The 16,616-nt window shown below is 48.7% G+C and overlaps 1 protein-coding gene across 1 annotated transcript in view; it reads left to right on the top strand.

Moving 5' to 3' along the window:
- EMILIN1 (elastin microfibril interfacer 1) overlaps positions 1-16,616 on the top strand; it is a 138,503-nt gene that overhangs the window by 96,410 nt on the left and 25,477 nt on the right. The window lies entirely within an intron of this gene.

A 16,616-nucleotide genomic window follows, 5' to 3' on the forward strand; every position in this document is an offset into this window, starting at 1 on the left:
TGTTGACTGCTACGTAGTGGTAGAGCACAACGAGCAGGAAGAGCGACACGCCCAGCATGTTGGCGAAGATGGCCAGTTGCACGTCGGTCACCATCCTTGGGGGATGGGGCGGAGAGAAGGGGAGCGTTAGTGGGGGTTAACTGGTCCCTTTCGTGCAGCGGCAAAGCGCCTCCAGGTCTCGCTCGGAGACGGTTCGGGGGTTGCCCTAGACGGCTCCCGCCCCCCGAGCGTCCTCCGGGGACGGAGAGGGGCACGCCGGACCGCTTCCCCTCCCCCTACTCACCTGGCGGTTCGGGATGACGCTGCCTTGCGCCGAGCTGCTTCCCAGTTTCCGCCGCCGTCTTCCGTGGGCGGGGCTTGAAGGGAGGGTGCGCCGTCGCGCTTCCGGCTGTTCCTCCGGCGGTATCCGCTGCGGAGCAGCGCCCCTAGAGGGCAGGAGGAGAAGAGCGCCTTCGCCTCTGCCCCGCCCCTCCATCTGGGCGGAGGATTGGAGTCTGTCGCTGTGAGGCTGCAAAACTGGCGCAGGAGTCAGAGTCCTTTTATGCGCGGGAGGTTTTGCCTTGGATCTGCTGCTCTCTAGATGCGCGTTTTGCCCATCCAAATGCTTAAAACTCAACAATAAGCCCCCATGTAGAGTTCTGAGAATTTGGTTGGGGAAAATGTGCATCTATAGAGGGGGCCAATCCAATGCAAAACCTTCCATGCATAAATGGCCAGAGGCAGGCTGGAAGCCAAGCCCACGTCATTAAAGGCCATTTATGCACGGGAGGTTTTGCCTTGGATTGGCCGCCCTCTAGATGCGCATTTTCCCCATCCGAATTCTCAAAACTCTGCATGGGGGCTTATTTTTGAGTTTTGAGAATTCGGATGGGGGAAATGCGCATCTAGAGAGCGGCCGATCCAAGGCAATACCTCCCATGCATAAATGGCCTTTTGAGCATTTGGATGGGGAAAATGTGCATTGAGAGCATGCATAAACCTCCCATGCATAAATGGCCTTTGCCTCTTCTACAGTCAGGAGTAAAAGTCACCGGGTGTGCAAGAAGGCTTACAAAGACTGGCAGATGACTGTTCCTCACTGGATTTTTTTTTTACCGGGAATTCAGACGATGTGGCTGGCAACCTCTTCACCATTTTGTGTTGCCTTTTTTGTTTTTAAATTGACTTGTAGCCATTTTGGTCGGTCCCATAATGCTGGTCATGTATTGCTTCTTGGCTAGCGTTTTAGCTTTTCTACATGGATGCTTAGTCAGTACAAAGGTGCGGTACAAATAATTGATCAACTTAATGTTGATGGCCAGTGTGGTCTAATGGTTAGAGTGTTGGACTAGGACCTGGGAAAGCCAGGTTCAAATTTCCGTTCACCCATGAGACACCTTTTCCCTTTGTGTAGGAACATAAGAAGAGCCCTTCTGGATTAGACCTGTGGTCCATCCAGTCAACATCCTATCTCACACAATGACCAACCTCTGGAGGTCCAACAACAGGGCATAGAGGCTGAGACCTTCCCCTGATGTTGCCTCCTGGTGCTGGGATTCAGAGATTTACTACCTCTGAGTGTGGAGGTTCCCTTTAGTCACCATGGCTGGTAGTCACTAACAGACCCATCCTTCACGAATCTGTCTAATCCTTTTTAAAGGTGACTGTACCTGTGGCCATCACCACATCCTCTGGCAGTGAATGCCACATTTTAATCACTTGCTGTGTAAAGATGTATTTCCTTTTGTCGGTCCTGAATCTACTGCCCATCAGCTTCATTGGATGCCCTCGAGTTCTAGTATTTTGGGAGAGAAAGGAAAATTTCTTTGTCATTTCTCTCTATCCTGTGCATAATTTTATAAACCTCTATCATGTCCCTCCTCGGTCTTCTAAACTGAAAAGTCCCAGACTCTTCAGCCTTTCCTCATAGGGAAGATGCTCCAACCCCTAATCATCTTGGTTGCCTTCTTCTGTACTTTGTCCAGCTCTGCGATGTCTTTTTTGAGATATGACCAGAGCTGCATACGGTCTTCTAAATGAGGCCGCACCATAGATCTATACGGGGCATCTGGGGAGGGGCTGTGGCTCAGTGGTAGAGCATCTGCTTGGCATGCAGAAGGTCCCAGGTTCAATCCCCGGCATCTCCAGTTAAAGGGACTAGGCAAGTAGGTGATGTGGAAGACCTCAGCCTGAGACCCAGGAGAGGTGCTGCTGGTCTGAGCAGACAATACTGACTTCGATAGACCAAGGGTCTGATTCAGTAGAGGGCAGTTTCATGCATTCATTATAATATGGGCTGTTTTATTTTCAATCCCTTTCCTAATAATCCCCAACATACAGTTTGTCTTTTTCACGGTTGCAGCACGCTGGGCTGACACTTTCATGGAACTAATTTCTGCCTAGTAACCTACATTTTTCCTCCACATGATTGCATTTCCCAGTGTCATTGGTGCCAACGTGTGCCATGACTGCTGACTCTTCCCCAGCTATATCAACTATCTACTCAGCACATGATGTGCACAGACTTTGCACCAGGCAGGCAAGTCAACATGAAGCCAAAACTCTATATTCCTAATAATCGAGTCACCCACTGCCAAAAGCCCACCTCTCCCCAACCCCAGAGGGGTATCCTCAGTTTGAGAGGATATTGGTCCAACACCCGAGCAAGGGGTCCCTTCCATGCAGTCACAAACACTTGTCAGGGATGCTCTAGGCTGATCCTGCATTGAACAGGGGGTTGGACTAGACGGCCTGTATGGCCCCTTCCAACTCTATGATTCCTCACTGTTGCCTCCAGTGTATGGTTGCCAACTGCCAGGTAGTAGCAGGAGATCTCCTGCTAATTCAACTGATCTCCAGCTGATAGAGATCAGTTCACCTGGAGAAAAATGGCTGCTTTGGCAATTGGACTCTATGGCATTGAAGTCCCTCCCCTCCCCAAACCCCGCCCTCCTCAGGGTCCGCCCCCAAATCTCCCGCCGATGGCAAAGAGGGACCTGGCAACCCTACTCCAGCTTGAAGACTCTCACTCTCCACAACAGCAGACGAGCTTTCAGCACAAGAGTGGGACTGTTCTGGGTAAGTCCTTGAAAGTCTAGTCCCCAAACCTCTCTCTCGGCTTCAGCTTCTCCAGGTGGGCAACCTAGCCTCATGGGAACGAACCTGCTCCCTGAGAGCAACAGGTACACAGCCACCAGAAAGTAATTAATAAAGAATATGGATAAACGAAGCTGCTTAAAAACAGTAGAGCCAAGGAGGTTTTAAAGGGACCAGAGGAAGTGTCTGTGCAGCAAATCTGACTTTTTTTAAAGGAAAAGAAGGGGGAAAGGAGTAATTAAAACTTCCCCTTCCCCAAGGAAAAAGATGCATTTAAGCACTGACAGAGAGTAAGTAATTAAACACCGAGAATCTGAAACGTTTAAAAAGTGTAATAGCAAAGGATTTACACATGCATTAACTTCTGGACACTTCATGTGGCTGGCTGGCACTGCAATTGTGTTTAATTGAGGGGGGAAATCATTGCAACAGGCCTGAAGAAAGGAGGAAACTACATGGAAATCACTTCAGTGCAATGGGTTGACTGTGATGTCATCTAGGTGCTCCATGCAAACACTGTAACAGATCATGGAAAGTTTAGATTCAACTGTTTAGAACCAGCTTTTTCACTCGAAGCACCAACTGTCCACGTGCAGAGACAGACAAAAGCCCAATTTCAGCTTCACAAGATTACTGCCCCTTTAAAAAGATTCCACCTGTTTTAAAGCTGATGTCAGTTTCTCAGCCTAATTAGTTACCTCCTGTCCAGTCTTCCCTTCCTTTAGTAAGTTGGTGGCCGAAGGGAGGTTTATTTCCCTCCCAGAAGCTCTTGTTCTGATTTAAACATGAAGCTTGTGAGGCAAAGTAATTTGGGGCAGGCTTAGCACCTTCTTCAAACTGTTCTGCAACCCATGCAAGGCAGCCATGCATATTTAGTTAGCGCGTGCCACCACTCAGATCTCTGGTGTGCAGATTAAGCCCATAAAGCTGCTTTGCATGGATAGCAGCCAAGTTTAAAATTCTGTACAAATTCTTTTGCAGCAGACAAGTCATGCTTAAATCAGGCTTAAACTTCAGCTGAATCTTGGTTTTCAGTTATATCTTTTTGTGGTGGGGGGGTCTTCACATTAAGGAGACCCTCTGCATTTGGCCCTCACAGCCAATTGGAGCTTGAGCAGATCAAGACCAGTGTGCCAGAGGAAGATGCATTGAGCATGGACAGAGAACAACCTGCATTCATGCACGACACAACCTCTAATTCGTTGGAGTTCTCTTCAAGCAGCCCCCAATCCCACATAGGTCAACAGAAGAGGCATCCTAATAACAGCTTGGATCCTTTGCTCTGTGGTTGCGTCTCTCCAGGCACTGTGGGGGCAGTGCTCTGCTGCGCACTTGTGGGGGGGCACTGAAAACCATTTGAATGGAGTAAACAGAAGTGCCTGGCACCCAAGAAATCAAGCCCTGCAGCAGAGGACTGCCTTTGCACCACCTGGAGAGAAGTGTGTACAGGACTAAAGTATACTCAGGATTGCAGGATTATTTGGAAAGAAGGAAGCTCCCCTTCAATAGAGCGGAGGATGGGATCAGCGCAAAAGAACACAAGAACAGCTTTGCTGGATCAGACCTACTAAAGGTAAAGGTTGCCCCATGGGGTGACATCACATCCCGACGTTTACTAGGCAGACTTTGTTTGCGGGGTGGTTTGCCAGTGCCTTCCCTAGTCATCTTCCCTTTACCCCAAGCAAACTGTGTACTCATTTTACCTACTATCTCGCTTAAATTATTTAATTCACTGCATTTTATATAGCACACTTTGGATGACATTCTATCAGTAATCCTAACAATAACCTTTGTAAGGTAGACAAGTATTAATTCTGCAGAGCTTTCAAAGGAACAGGAACACTACTCGGCTTCAGTTGTGGACAGAACTTGAAGCTGGGATTATTCACGAGGATTTCTCCTTGGCCAGTTTGCCTCTGCACATGGTTGTGCAGTAGATGGCACCAGTGTGCTGAAAATGCCTCTGCCCTTTTGCCTCCACAGAAATCTGTCAGCCAAGGTGAGGAATGGCAGAATACTTGAGGGGGGTCACTGCGAAATCAAATAAGTATTCTAGTGACCGTTGCAAGGCAACAGATTTGTGGCAACATTAATCCACAAAGAAGTCTTCAGCCACAACAAATCTGTTAATATTCAAGATATGACAGGGTTCCCCCTTTTGCTCCATTAATTTTGAGGGCGTTCGGGACTGTCTGTGCCTGCATATGGAATTGCACCTGGTCCTGAGCCATCCTGCTTCCACTGTGGCTTTTGCTGGTTCATTTCTAATCAGCTGGTATGGAAACTTCACGGCACAATATATTCCCTGCAGTCAAGCTTGATATGACCATAACAAGTTGCTTCACTTCATGGTGACCTTCTGAACCGAGGGAGCTTGAAGAGATAAGACAAAGATCCCGTCTATAACATGAAAATTCCAGGCTCAATTTCTTCCCTGAAGACTGCAGGGAAGGAGAAGGCAGGGGGGGCCAGTTTTGAATACCAAAATCAAGGGGGCTTTGGGGGAGAAGGCAAGAGGGGCACCTCCCTTCCCTACATGGCCTTAGAATCATAGAGTTGGAAGGGGCCATACAGGATTGGCCGGTGCTACCATTAGGCGAACTAGGCGGTCGCCTAGGGTACAGACCTCAGAGGGGCACAGAACTGGCCTGAGGGGCACAGTTTTAAATAGATTCATTTCTTGGGGAAAAAATGCAACTGACAATTTGTATTTTTTAATTTTAAGATAAGTACCACAACAGTGCTATGGAATATAATTAATGATCATGTCTTATAAAATGTTTTGTGCTTTTATTTTTCTACAAGACATCTGTTTTTGAAAATTGGTTAGTAATGGGGGCTCAAGTAGTTAGCCTTGCCTAGGGTGCAGAAATTACTGGCTCTGGACCTGCATACAGGCCATCTACTCCAACCCCCTGCTTAATGCAGGATCAGCCCAGAGCATCCCTGACTAATGTTTGTCCAGCCTGTTCTTAAAGACTGCCAGTGAGGCTCGCCACCTCCCTAGGTCGGTAATAAAGAATGCTTGTCAACAGTTCTTGCATGAAGGAAATGGCAAGCCCATTTGGCTGGGGAACCCTTGATTCTTGGCCAAGGGAGAGAAGCCACTCTATGGACAAGGTAGACAAGATGATAAGTGGGAGGGAAAAGGTCCAAAAAGCTCCATCACTGGAGCCAACAGTGGGCTGAGAAACTGATTTGGGGTAGCAGAGTGTATGACTCAGTTTTATTGGAAGCTCTTAACACTTCTGGTTCAAACAAGTTTATTCAGAGTTTAATGCTAACTTGCAAGCTGTACTGCCGATCAGGAAGTCGTGCATTCTGTGGTTTTGAGCTGTGGCCACTGCGATGTCTCTGAACCATCTGGAAAAACAACTGGTATTTTGAACTACAGATTCTGCCTTTCGTGTGAAATCTTGGAATTGAATCTCCTCTGAGCCATCTCTGATATGCAGATCGAGCAACTGCAGAGGAGGAAGTGTCAATGCTTGTTCGGCGGGCTAGGAAAAAGCAGAATGTTTTAACAGGGCTGGCCTTTCCAGGTCGCTTTAGCTGTTAATGGACTAACTGGTGTTTCCCCCTTAAGATCCCCTGAAGTGTCACAGAAGATGCTGGGAATACAGTGCACTTGGGTCACATACATCTGTGCGCAAGCCCTCATGCCCTGGGCGCACTCCTGGCCTCTTGTGCTGCAGCTACCGGGCTGCAGAAGGTTGTGGGGTGGCTCAGCCTCCCCTGCTGTTTTTGCTACCTTGAAACAGAAACCAAAGAGAAGTTTAGATTTAGAATTATAGAGTTGGAAGGGACCACCAGGGTCATCTAGTCCAACCCCCTGCACAATGCAGGAAATTCACAACTACCTCCCACACACAAACACACCCAGGGACACCTACTCCATGCCCAGAAGATGGCCAAGATGCCCTCCCTCCCATGAACTGCCTAAGGTCATAGAATCAGCATTGCTGACAGATGGCCATCTAGTCTCTGCTTAAAAACCGCCAGGGAAGGAGCACTTGCCACCTCCTGAGGAAGCCTGTTCCACCGAGGAACCACTCTGTTAGAAAATTCTTCCTAATGTCTAGATGGAAACTCTTTTGATTTAATTTCAATTTAATTTGTATGGTTTTCTGCTGCTTGAGTGCTACAGAAGCCAGGAAGCCCCTCTAATTGAACTGATTCACTCTTCCAATCAACCCTCATCAGATCCAACAGGGAGGAGACCTCAGGCTCTAAGCATCCTCACCCCACTGCCACCAGGCCCCTTTTTGCACTGAGGCATCCCAGGAATCTGTGTGTCAGGATTCACTGACATCTCATCCCACAATCACAGCAACTGCTCTGCCACTGTGAGCAACCACTTAACCTTCCCAACTGTAGACCCCTCCCAACTCTCCAGAAACACAACAGGAATGATGTGTAGATTTGCCAGCTCCAGGTTGGGAAGTATGTGGAGATTCTGGGGTTGGAGCCTGAGGAGGGTGGGGTTTGTAGATGGGAAGGGTTTCAATGCCTTAGAGTCCAATTGTCAAAGCAACCATTTTCTCCAGGGGAACAGATTTCTATCGCTTGGAGATCAGTTGTAATAGCTGGGGATCTCCAGCCACCACCTGGAGGTTTTGGAAATTAGCACAGACACTCAAAATGTAACAAAGTGCATAAGGTATATTAATATGCTACACAATTATACAATGAAAAGGATTCTAACTTACTAATATAACAACTACATCTATCCTAAGCTAAAGTGCAATGATTCAATACAATGGACATGAAAGTCTCAAAAGTACAAAGTTCAAGTCTCCATACAGGTAAGGTGGTAGAATATCCACAATAATGAGATATAGTGCTGATATAACAATGTATTCTTCTTATTTTCTAGGATCCTTCACCAAGGTATCTGAACAGGAGAAATATCATCCAGAAGGGGATACTTCTGATCAATGCCGAGTTTCACAATTCATTCTCATTTTCAAATGTCAGAGTCTCAGCATCACATAATGTCATGTTTCATTTTCCTACTTTAGGATAGCTTTCTGAGTTCCCAGCAGGGACTGTTGAAGACTCCGAAACGGCCGTATCCCCTTCTGGATGATATTTCTCCTGTTCAGATACCTTGGTGAAGGATCCTAGAAAATAAGAAGAATACATTGTTATAGAAATAACTAATGTATTTAAAACATTTTTATGTCGCCTTTCCATCCAAACAAAGTCACCAAGGCGGCAAACATCAAAAAAATCAAAACCTTTGAGCAATTAAAAACAACGGTTCTTGTAAGTTATCCGGGCTGTGTGACCGTGGTCTTGGTATTTTCTTCCTGACGTTTCGCCACGGTCACACCGCCCGGATAACCTACAAGAACCGATGAACTCTGACCGTGAAAGCCTTCGACAATAATTAAAAACATTTAAAATTATAACATAATTCAATAAAACTCAAACAAATCCCGTCGGGGTGGTCTGTTTCCAGTGGGAGGGCTGTTTCTTGGATAGTTTTCTGCTGTTTATGCCCCTGAGGTGGGTTTAATGGCTTGTTGTTTTTATCTTTATAATTTATCGTTTTAGCTGCCGGTCACCTCCAGCAGGACTCCGATGATTTACGAAATCTCATAAACAAACAAACCATTAATCCGGAGGTCACAGAGGCAGGGCTGGTTAGAGGGAAAGGGTTCTTATACCCCAGTGTCTTGTCAGAGGCCTGACAGGGCGGTTCCAGCCCCCAAAGACACCAGAAACGGTTCCTTCTCAGGGCAAAGCAAAACATTGCGCTGTAAACCCAAGGGATTGCTCTTTTTATCTGGCGCCTTTCACGTACAAAGTGTGTGTGTGTGTGTGTGTGTGTGTGTGCATATGCTCAGACACACAAACACAGAGTACAAATAGATGGAGAGAGAGAAAAGCCACTTCCGGGGGGGAGGTGGGGGGAGAGAGACATTCCCCGACTGCCTTGCAGTTTGGCTGACTCAGCTCCCCTTCGCCTTCCCTCCGAACAGGAGGTTCTTGTCACCTTCCTGCAGCTGCTGGGAGAAGGTTGGGAAGAGGAAAGGGGAAGGAAAGGATGGCGGGGCAAGGAGACCTAGAACGGAGCATAGAGGGGCTCCAAGGAGGAGATTGGGGACCAACCCTCCGAGAGGACTACTTGGCAAAGAGGGGAGAAGGAATAGCTGGGCTGGGGGGGCCAAAGTTTGCAGGAGTCCACTGTGGGGAGGTCCTGGGGCCCCAGTCCACACTTTCTCTGCCCCCCGTTTTGCTTCTCAGCAGCGTCCTTTAAGGGTAGGGTTGCCAGGTCCTCCTTCGCCACTGGCGGGAGGTTTTGGGGGCAGAATCTGAGGAGGGCAGGGTTTGGGGAGGGGAGGGACTTCAGTGCCATAGAGTCCAATTGCCAAAGTGGCCATTTTCTCCAGGGGAACCGATCTCTAGCGGCGGGAGATCAGTTGTAATAGCAGGAGATTACCAGCTAGCCAGGCTAGCCTGATCTCGTCAGATCTCAGAAGCTAAGCAGGGTCATCCCTGGTTAGTATTTGGATGGGAGACCACCAAGGCATACCAGGGTTGCTGTGCAGAGGAAGGCACTGGCAAACCACCTCTGTTAGTCTCTTGCCATGAAAACCACAAAAAGGGGTCATCAAAAGTCGGCTGCGACTTGACGGCACTTTACACACACACACCTGGAGGCTGGCAACCCTATGAGGCACCCCACCACAGGCGAAGAGCATCAACATTAGGCTCCACTGGAAAGCTTCCAGTGGTAGCTACTGAATGAAGCCCCTATTGGGTGGGCTTAGTGGAAGAGCACCTGCCTTGCATGCAGAAGGTCCCACGTTCAGTTCCTGGTTTCTTCTGTTAAAGGCCACAGGGCTGAAAAAAAGAGGTCATTGCCAGTCAGAGCAGACCAAGGTGGACCAGTAGTTGGACTCAGGATGATGCAGCCTCCAATGAAACAATGCTGATCTTGGCTGATCCTTAGTCTGGATCCAGCAAGGTAGTGTGTATATTCCTGCTGAGAAGAAGACGAGTTGGTTTTTATATGCCAACTTTCTCTACCACTTAAGGAAGAATCAAACCGGCTTACAATCACCTTCCCTTCCTACAACAGGCACCTTGTGAGGTAGGTGGGGCTGAGAGAGCTCCAAGAGAGCTGTGACTAGCCCAAGGTCACCCAGCTGGCTTCATGTGGAGGACTGAGGAAACCAACCCGGTTCACCAGATTAGCCTCTGCTGCTCATGTGGAGGAGTGGGGAATCAAACCCGGTTCTCCAGACTAGAGCACTACTTCAAACCACCGCTCTCAACCACTACACCATGCTGCTAGAGGTACCGATGGCACATGGTAGCTTGTCTTCCCATTAAGGGAAAGCTGTCTCTGTCTGTCTGGCAGTACGTGGGCAAGCAGCCTCTTGAAGCCACCTGACAGGTGGCAGCCTGCCAGGGTGGTGGTTAGGAGTAAAGAACCTCCAGCCTCATCTCTGCAACTCAACGCTGGTCCAGCCTGTGCAGACCTGGCTCTGTAGGTGTTTACCATTTGGGCATTCATGGTAAGAAACAGCAACAGAATGCAATGGAGGGCCTTGCAATGTTTTGCCGGGTTTGGCCAGCAGCAGCAGGGTGTGGGTCACCCTTCCATGAATTTTCCCTGCAGCCAGAGGGAGGGAGGCATCTGGGCCTCTTGTCCCGGGCGGTCAGTCATGAGGAAGCACCTGAGGCGCCACCCTGCATGTGTATGGAGGGGAGACCTGGCAGGCACACTCCCTTCTGCTCACTGCCCTTTGCTCTCTATTTCCTTCCCCAGATGGGGTCAGCCAATGCTCAGGCTGAGAGATGGACAGACAGCATGGCAGAGCAGAGGGACCTAGGCCTTCCCCAAGGGCACAGAAACGCAGCACAGGAAAGAAACTCCAAAACCCATCTCTTGTTTCTCTCTAAAAGTGAGGAGCGGAAACCACTCTGGGCTGGTGGAAGTAGAGAGGGGTGACAGGACTGCCCTCCCTAGTCTAGCAAGGTTGCCTCCCACCTTGGTGGGCTCAGCCATATATCATGCCCAACTGGTACAACATAGACAGCTGGGGGCGTTCCCACTGACTGCGGAACTCTTCTAGTAAAAATGGATACTGCATACCTATTCTCTCCGGGATCAGATGAGCATGCCCATTATATTAGGTGCTTTGGAACACAGGCGGGATGGTGCTGCTGCAGTCGTCTTGTTTGGGGGCTTCCTAGAGGCACCTGGTTGGCTACTGTGTGAGCAGACTGCTGGACTTGGTGGGCCTTGGTCTGATCCCGCAGGGCTTCTCTTACGTTCCTCTGCTGCAGACGTGCCAAAGCCCAAGACTGTGCACTGCAAGACCTTCAGGATGAAGTCGGTTCCCATGTCCTTGTTGCTTATTTGCTGCTCCCCTTTCTTCATGCATGTCAGAGATACAGAGAGAGTCTTACTAAGGAACTGGGACTGAATAATTCTGTGCCCCAAAGTAAGTTTAGGTTCACATCCATTCACATGCCTTATACTGAGTCAGACCACTTTAGTGTGTTTATTTACTTTATAACCTACCTTCCTCATTGAGACTTAAGGCAGATCGCAGGGTAGGAAATGATGCAATCAGACACCGCAGGATGAACAACAAACAAAGCGATAGCTCTAGGCTTACAGGAAACAATGTGAACCACAAGATGTCTAAGGAAAGGGAGGTATACTATAAACGATGTAGAAAGCAGAATTACAAAGGTGGAAGATAGTGCCATAAAAGCAAGATGATCCCCACAACACCACAAACCTGTTACAGATCATTGGTCTATCAAGGTCAGCACTGTCCACTCAGACTGGCAGCAGCTCTCCAGGACATCAGACAGAGGCCTTTCACATCACCTGCTGCATGATCCTCTTTAACTGGAGATGCCGGGGATTGGCCCTGGGACCTTCTCTGTGCCAAGCAAATGGTCAACCACTGAGCCATGGCCCCTCCACCTCAATGGTATGCTCCTGTATCCAGACAACTGTCTTAATGATGACATACTACCCTTGCACTGATTGGCTCCAAATGGAACTGTATCAGGGGAGCACTGGAAAATGTCAACTGGAAGATGTCAACCTGGAGCACTTAGGACCTCTTTCTTGTCTCTCTTTCTGCAGCATCCATGGACAGGTGTCCAGCCAGCCAGTTTCTTCCCAACACTTACCTCCTAGACCAGTTGTGTCTGGTTCCACCCTGGACTTCCCAGGGAAGGGCAAGGCCATCAGCAAGACAAAAAGGCTAATGGAATAAACACCCCTACATACAGAAGTGGAGCAGAGCCAGAAAGGATGTTCTATCACCATAAGATGAAGCGGTGTGGAATGGCTAAGCCCCTGGTTGCTATGGAGGCAGGTGGGGGGGGGGAGGGAAACAGAATTTCAACCAGCACACCCCATCTTAGCACTTACTGTCAATGTCAGGCTCACCCTGGGAATGTATGCATGTATGTATAATTAAACTAATTGTTATGAATACAGGTTATAGATCTAGTTGGGAGTTTTTCAGAGTAACATAGGCAAAAGAAGAGCTTACCAATTTAAACATAGACTTGGGAGATGACAGGACAATAGAGGGAGGGGAATATAACTGGGCGGCAAAGGCAACAGGGGGTTGATGTCAATAAAGGTGGCTCTGTAGAGTTCTGGGAAGAGAATGGGGTGCAGGTGTTCTGAGCCCATGTCAGGCCCCAGGGCAGATGGAGAAGAGGGGTGGAGCCATTGAAGAGAGCAGGAGCCTTTGAGTAGTTTCCTAGGGCAGCAGAACCACTGGAAAACCTCTCCAGAGGGAACATCATTCTCCCCTTCCCGACCTGCGTTCTTGGACTCAGGTTTGGAGGCCCTCTTTCCCACTCCCGTTTTCCTAATTGCAACCCTGTTTCTTTGTTCCATGCAAGATGTTCCAAGAAGGGGGGGGGATTAATATTCACCTAGGGCAGCAAAATATCTTGAACTAGCCCTGACCAGAACTCACACTTCAAAGCTTTCGCTTGTTTGTTTCCATGCAGGTGGAAGGCACCGAGCAGCGCCCAGTTAGGATCAGGACCTCAGCTCATGGGGAGAAGGGACTTCAGCTGCTCTTCCTGTGCCAGCCTCGAAAGCTAAATCTGAACCACTCCAAGCAACTACCACGGACTTTCCAGAATGAGGCTGGCCCTCACTTTGCCAAATGTCACAATGGGTAGCCGTGCTAGTCAATCTGAAACAGCAGAAAAGAGAAAGATTCCAGTAGCACCTTAAAGATTGGTCGTTTATGCATGGGTAACTTTCACTCATGTTCACCCCCCAGTCTGCCTCGGTTGTTCCTTGGAGTTATGCATGTGTTTTCCATCCGCTAGAGATGACCTTGCTGCCAGCCCTCGCAATGTCCAGGTCTTCCCATTCCTCTGTTAACCTGACTCTTCCATCTTCCCTGAGCAAGGCCCGGGTGAAATCCTCGTACATAAGGCAAAGCGCAGGGCACACAAGCTTGGTTTCTCTCACAGCCAATTAAAAAGCAGCATGTCCAGAGGCGGGGACTGAAATATTTCTGCTCTTTCTGAGCAGAAAAAAGTCTTTTTAAAACAGAAGCTTGGATTTCTCCCCTCCCCTTTCAGATTGCTCCGTTTGTTTGTTTTTTGTTGTTCTTAAAATGCTTTTTTATGCAGCAATTGGGTTTGGGGGAGAATTGTTGCTCACAGTAAGCACTACAAAGTAAGCCAATTACAAAGCAGCATTTAAAGGGGTAGGGACTTGATTTGAGTCTGGAGACTTGCTGGTGCAGAGATTCCCAACAGGAAAGTGTGGGTCCAGCAAGCAACGAACCTCAGGTAAAACTCCCATGCATAAATGACCTAACAAAATTTCTGGTAGGGTATGAACTTTCGAGAGTCACAGCTCACTTCTTCAGATAGCTGAAGAAGTGAGCTGTGACTCACGAAAACTCTTTAAGGTGCTACTAGAATCTTTCTCTTTTCTACTTTGACAAATGAGTAGGGCCAATACAATATATTTTTTAAAGGCCTGTGTGAGGAAGTTTGTTGAGGCAAAACTGTAGTTATTACAGCGACTTGTGTACATTCAAGCATCCCGTGCCAGGGAGTATCTGGAGGACAAAGGGCCCGTGATCCATTTAAATCTAGCTCGCCTCAGCTTGGTTCTGAATGCGATTTCATGACCGTTCAAATTACTTGATAGCCTCTGAAACGGCAGGCGTCCCCTAGAGGCCAAGGCTTCCCCTCTCCCCAAATCTCCAGCCTGTTCGGCTCCGCAGAGATCGGTCAGGCCCCTCTCAGGGGTTCTGCCAGGAAAGTGCTGTTGGGCTGAATTGTGGTGGGGAGTGGCTCCCCCCCTCTCCCCCCCAAACCACCGTCCAGATGCTTTTGCCATAAAAGGGAAAGTGCCTTCAGTTGGGAAGATGCTGCCAGACTCAGAACTAATGGGAGCCAATCGGGCGTGGGGGCTCAGGAGGGGAAGAAGCAACAGTAGCGCCTGTTTTGCAAGAAAAGGGGGGGGGGAGAAAACACCCACATCAGCAGGGAACAAACTACAGAAACAGAGAGTGGGGATAAAAACTAACGGCCAGTCCAAAACAGCCACACAGCCCAGCTCTGGGGAGCTTCAATTCACCACCCGACCCACTCAGGCACGCGAACACACAGAGCCAAGAGGAGACCCTGGATCCTTGAGGAACAAAAAGACGAGCCCCAAATAGGAATACTTCCGACATGACTTCTGTCCTCCCCCAGAAATCTGCCCAGGGCTCGGAGCAGCTAGAAGCCCAGTCTTGTGCAAGGGGACAAGAGGTGGTCTTCTGGGGTCTTCACCCAACTACCCCCCCTTTTGGAGATCACTAAGAGACACTGCGGGGCTCTAAGCCAGAGGGAGGGAACTCCTGGTCCAGCACTGAACAGAACTTGGAGCCTGCCTGGCATTCCTCTCCCTCCCCCACATTTATCAGTTTACTTAATTTTCTGAGCACATGTGCAAGGGAGACTGGACATGCACCTATGGAAAGCAAAGGAGTTCCTCATTAGAAGCTGGCTTCTCCTGAGTCCGTCCGTCCGTTCCTCTAGCTCTGACTTGTTTTTTCTGACCCACAGGGGCTCAATCAGAGAAGGGTCTCAACATCTGCTCAACACCTGATACTGCCTTATCAGTACCATGAGTCAGATTATTAGTCTGTCAAAGTTAGGAATGTCTGCTCTGGCTGGCAGCCATTCTCCAGGTGGAGGTCTTTCAAATTACCTACTTCCTGAGCCTTTTAAGTGGAGCTGCTGGGGATCGAACCTGGGGTCTCCTGAGAGCCAGGCAGATGCTCTGCCATTGCATCGCTGGAGGGCCTTTGCTCGGAAGCCACACACCGCACACTGTCATCCTACTTATATCGTCTTCTGTTGCACTAATGAAGTCCTGCTGATTGGCATTACAAGAATAAAATCAGAGTGTTATTTTAAGGTGTATCTGGACACATTTTGTGCAGTGAGGAAAAAGGGGTTTCTGCAGTTGGGGAATAATTGGGTTAATAAGTAGCTTGGTTCCTTAAAAATAGATTATTGGGGAAAGGGTAAACCAAGATGGAAAATGAAGACGAAAACTGTTTCAAGCTTTCGTGTCATTAAACAAGAAGTATATAATGGTAGCAATTACTTGACTAGTCAAAGGCATTTAATGAATCATACAGAATTCTACATAGGTATACAGTGACATAGCAGCACAAATATAGAAAAGGTTACACCATTGGTAAAATGTGAGAGGAAGCAGAGTAAAACCCCAGTAAAATTTCTTTTATTTCAAAGCAGTCGGATGAACGTCAGTGCAGACGTTTGTGCTAATAAAATGTTCTGCGGTTTAAGTGCGGGGGTCAGAAACCAGCCTTCAGTTATATGTCAAGGGGGAAGAATAAGAGGGAATTTCATAGTGCAATATTAAGCATGACAACTTCAAAGCAATTTCCACTGTGTTCAGTACGACTCCCCCCCCCCCCACCAGGAAAGTGTGCTTAGAGGTGAAGCCTTAAGTACAGTTTAAGGAAGACACATGAGACGGCTGCCAACTCTGGGTTGGGAAATTCCTGGAGATTGGGGGTGGAGCCTGGGGAGAGTGAGGTTTGGGGAGGGGAAGGGATGGGCCTAGGGTTGCCAATTACCAGGCGATGGCTGGAGATCTCCAGGCAACAGAGGGTCAGTTCACCTGGAGAAAATGGCTGCTTTGGAAGGTGGATTCCATGGCATTATACCCCACTGAAGTCCCTCCCCTCCCCAAACCCTGCCCCCCTCAGACTCCACCCCCAGAACCTCCAGGTATTTCGCAACCCAGAGCTGGCAACCCTAAATGGCGATCTCCTAGGCAAGGTGGGGCCTGGAGATCGCCTGGAATTACAACTGACCTCCCGAGAGGAGTTTCCCTGGAGTCATTTCCTCTTGGGAGATCAGTATTCATTCCAGGTGATCTCCAGGCCCCACCTTGCCTAGGGTTGCCAGGTCCCTCTTTGCCACCAGCGGGAGGTTTGGGGGGGCGGAGCCTGAGGAGGGCGGGGTTTGGGGAGAGGAAGGACTTCAAT

The sequence above is a fragment of the Euleptes europaea genome, chromosome 7, assembly GCF_029931775.1.
Source record: "Euleptes europaea isolate rEulEur1 chromosome 7, rEulEur1.hap1, whole genome shotgun sequence".
NCBI lineage: Eukaryota > Metazoa > Chordata > Lepidosauria > Squamata > Sphaerodactylidae > Euleptes > Euleptes europaea.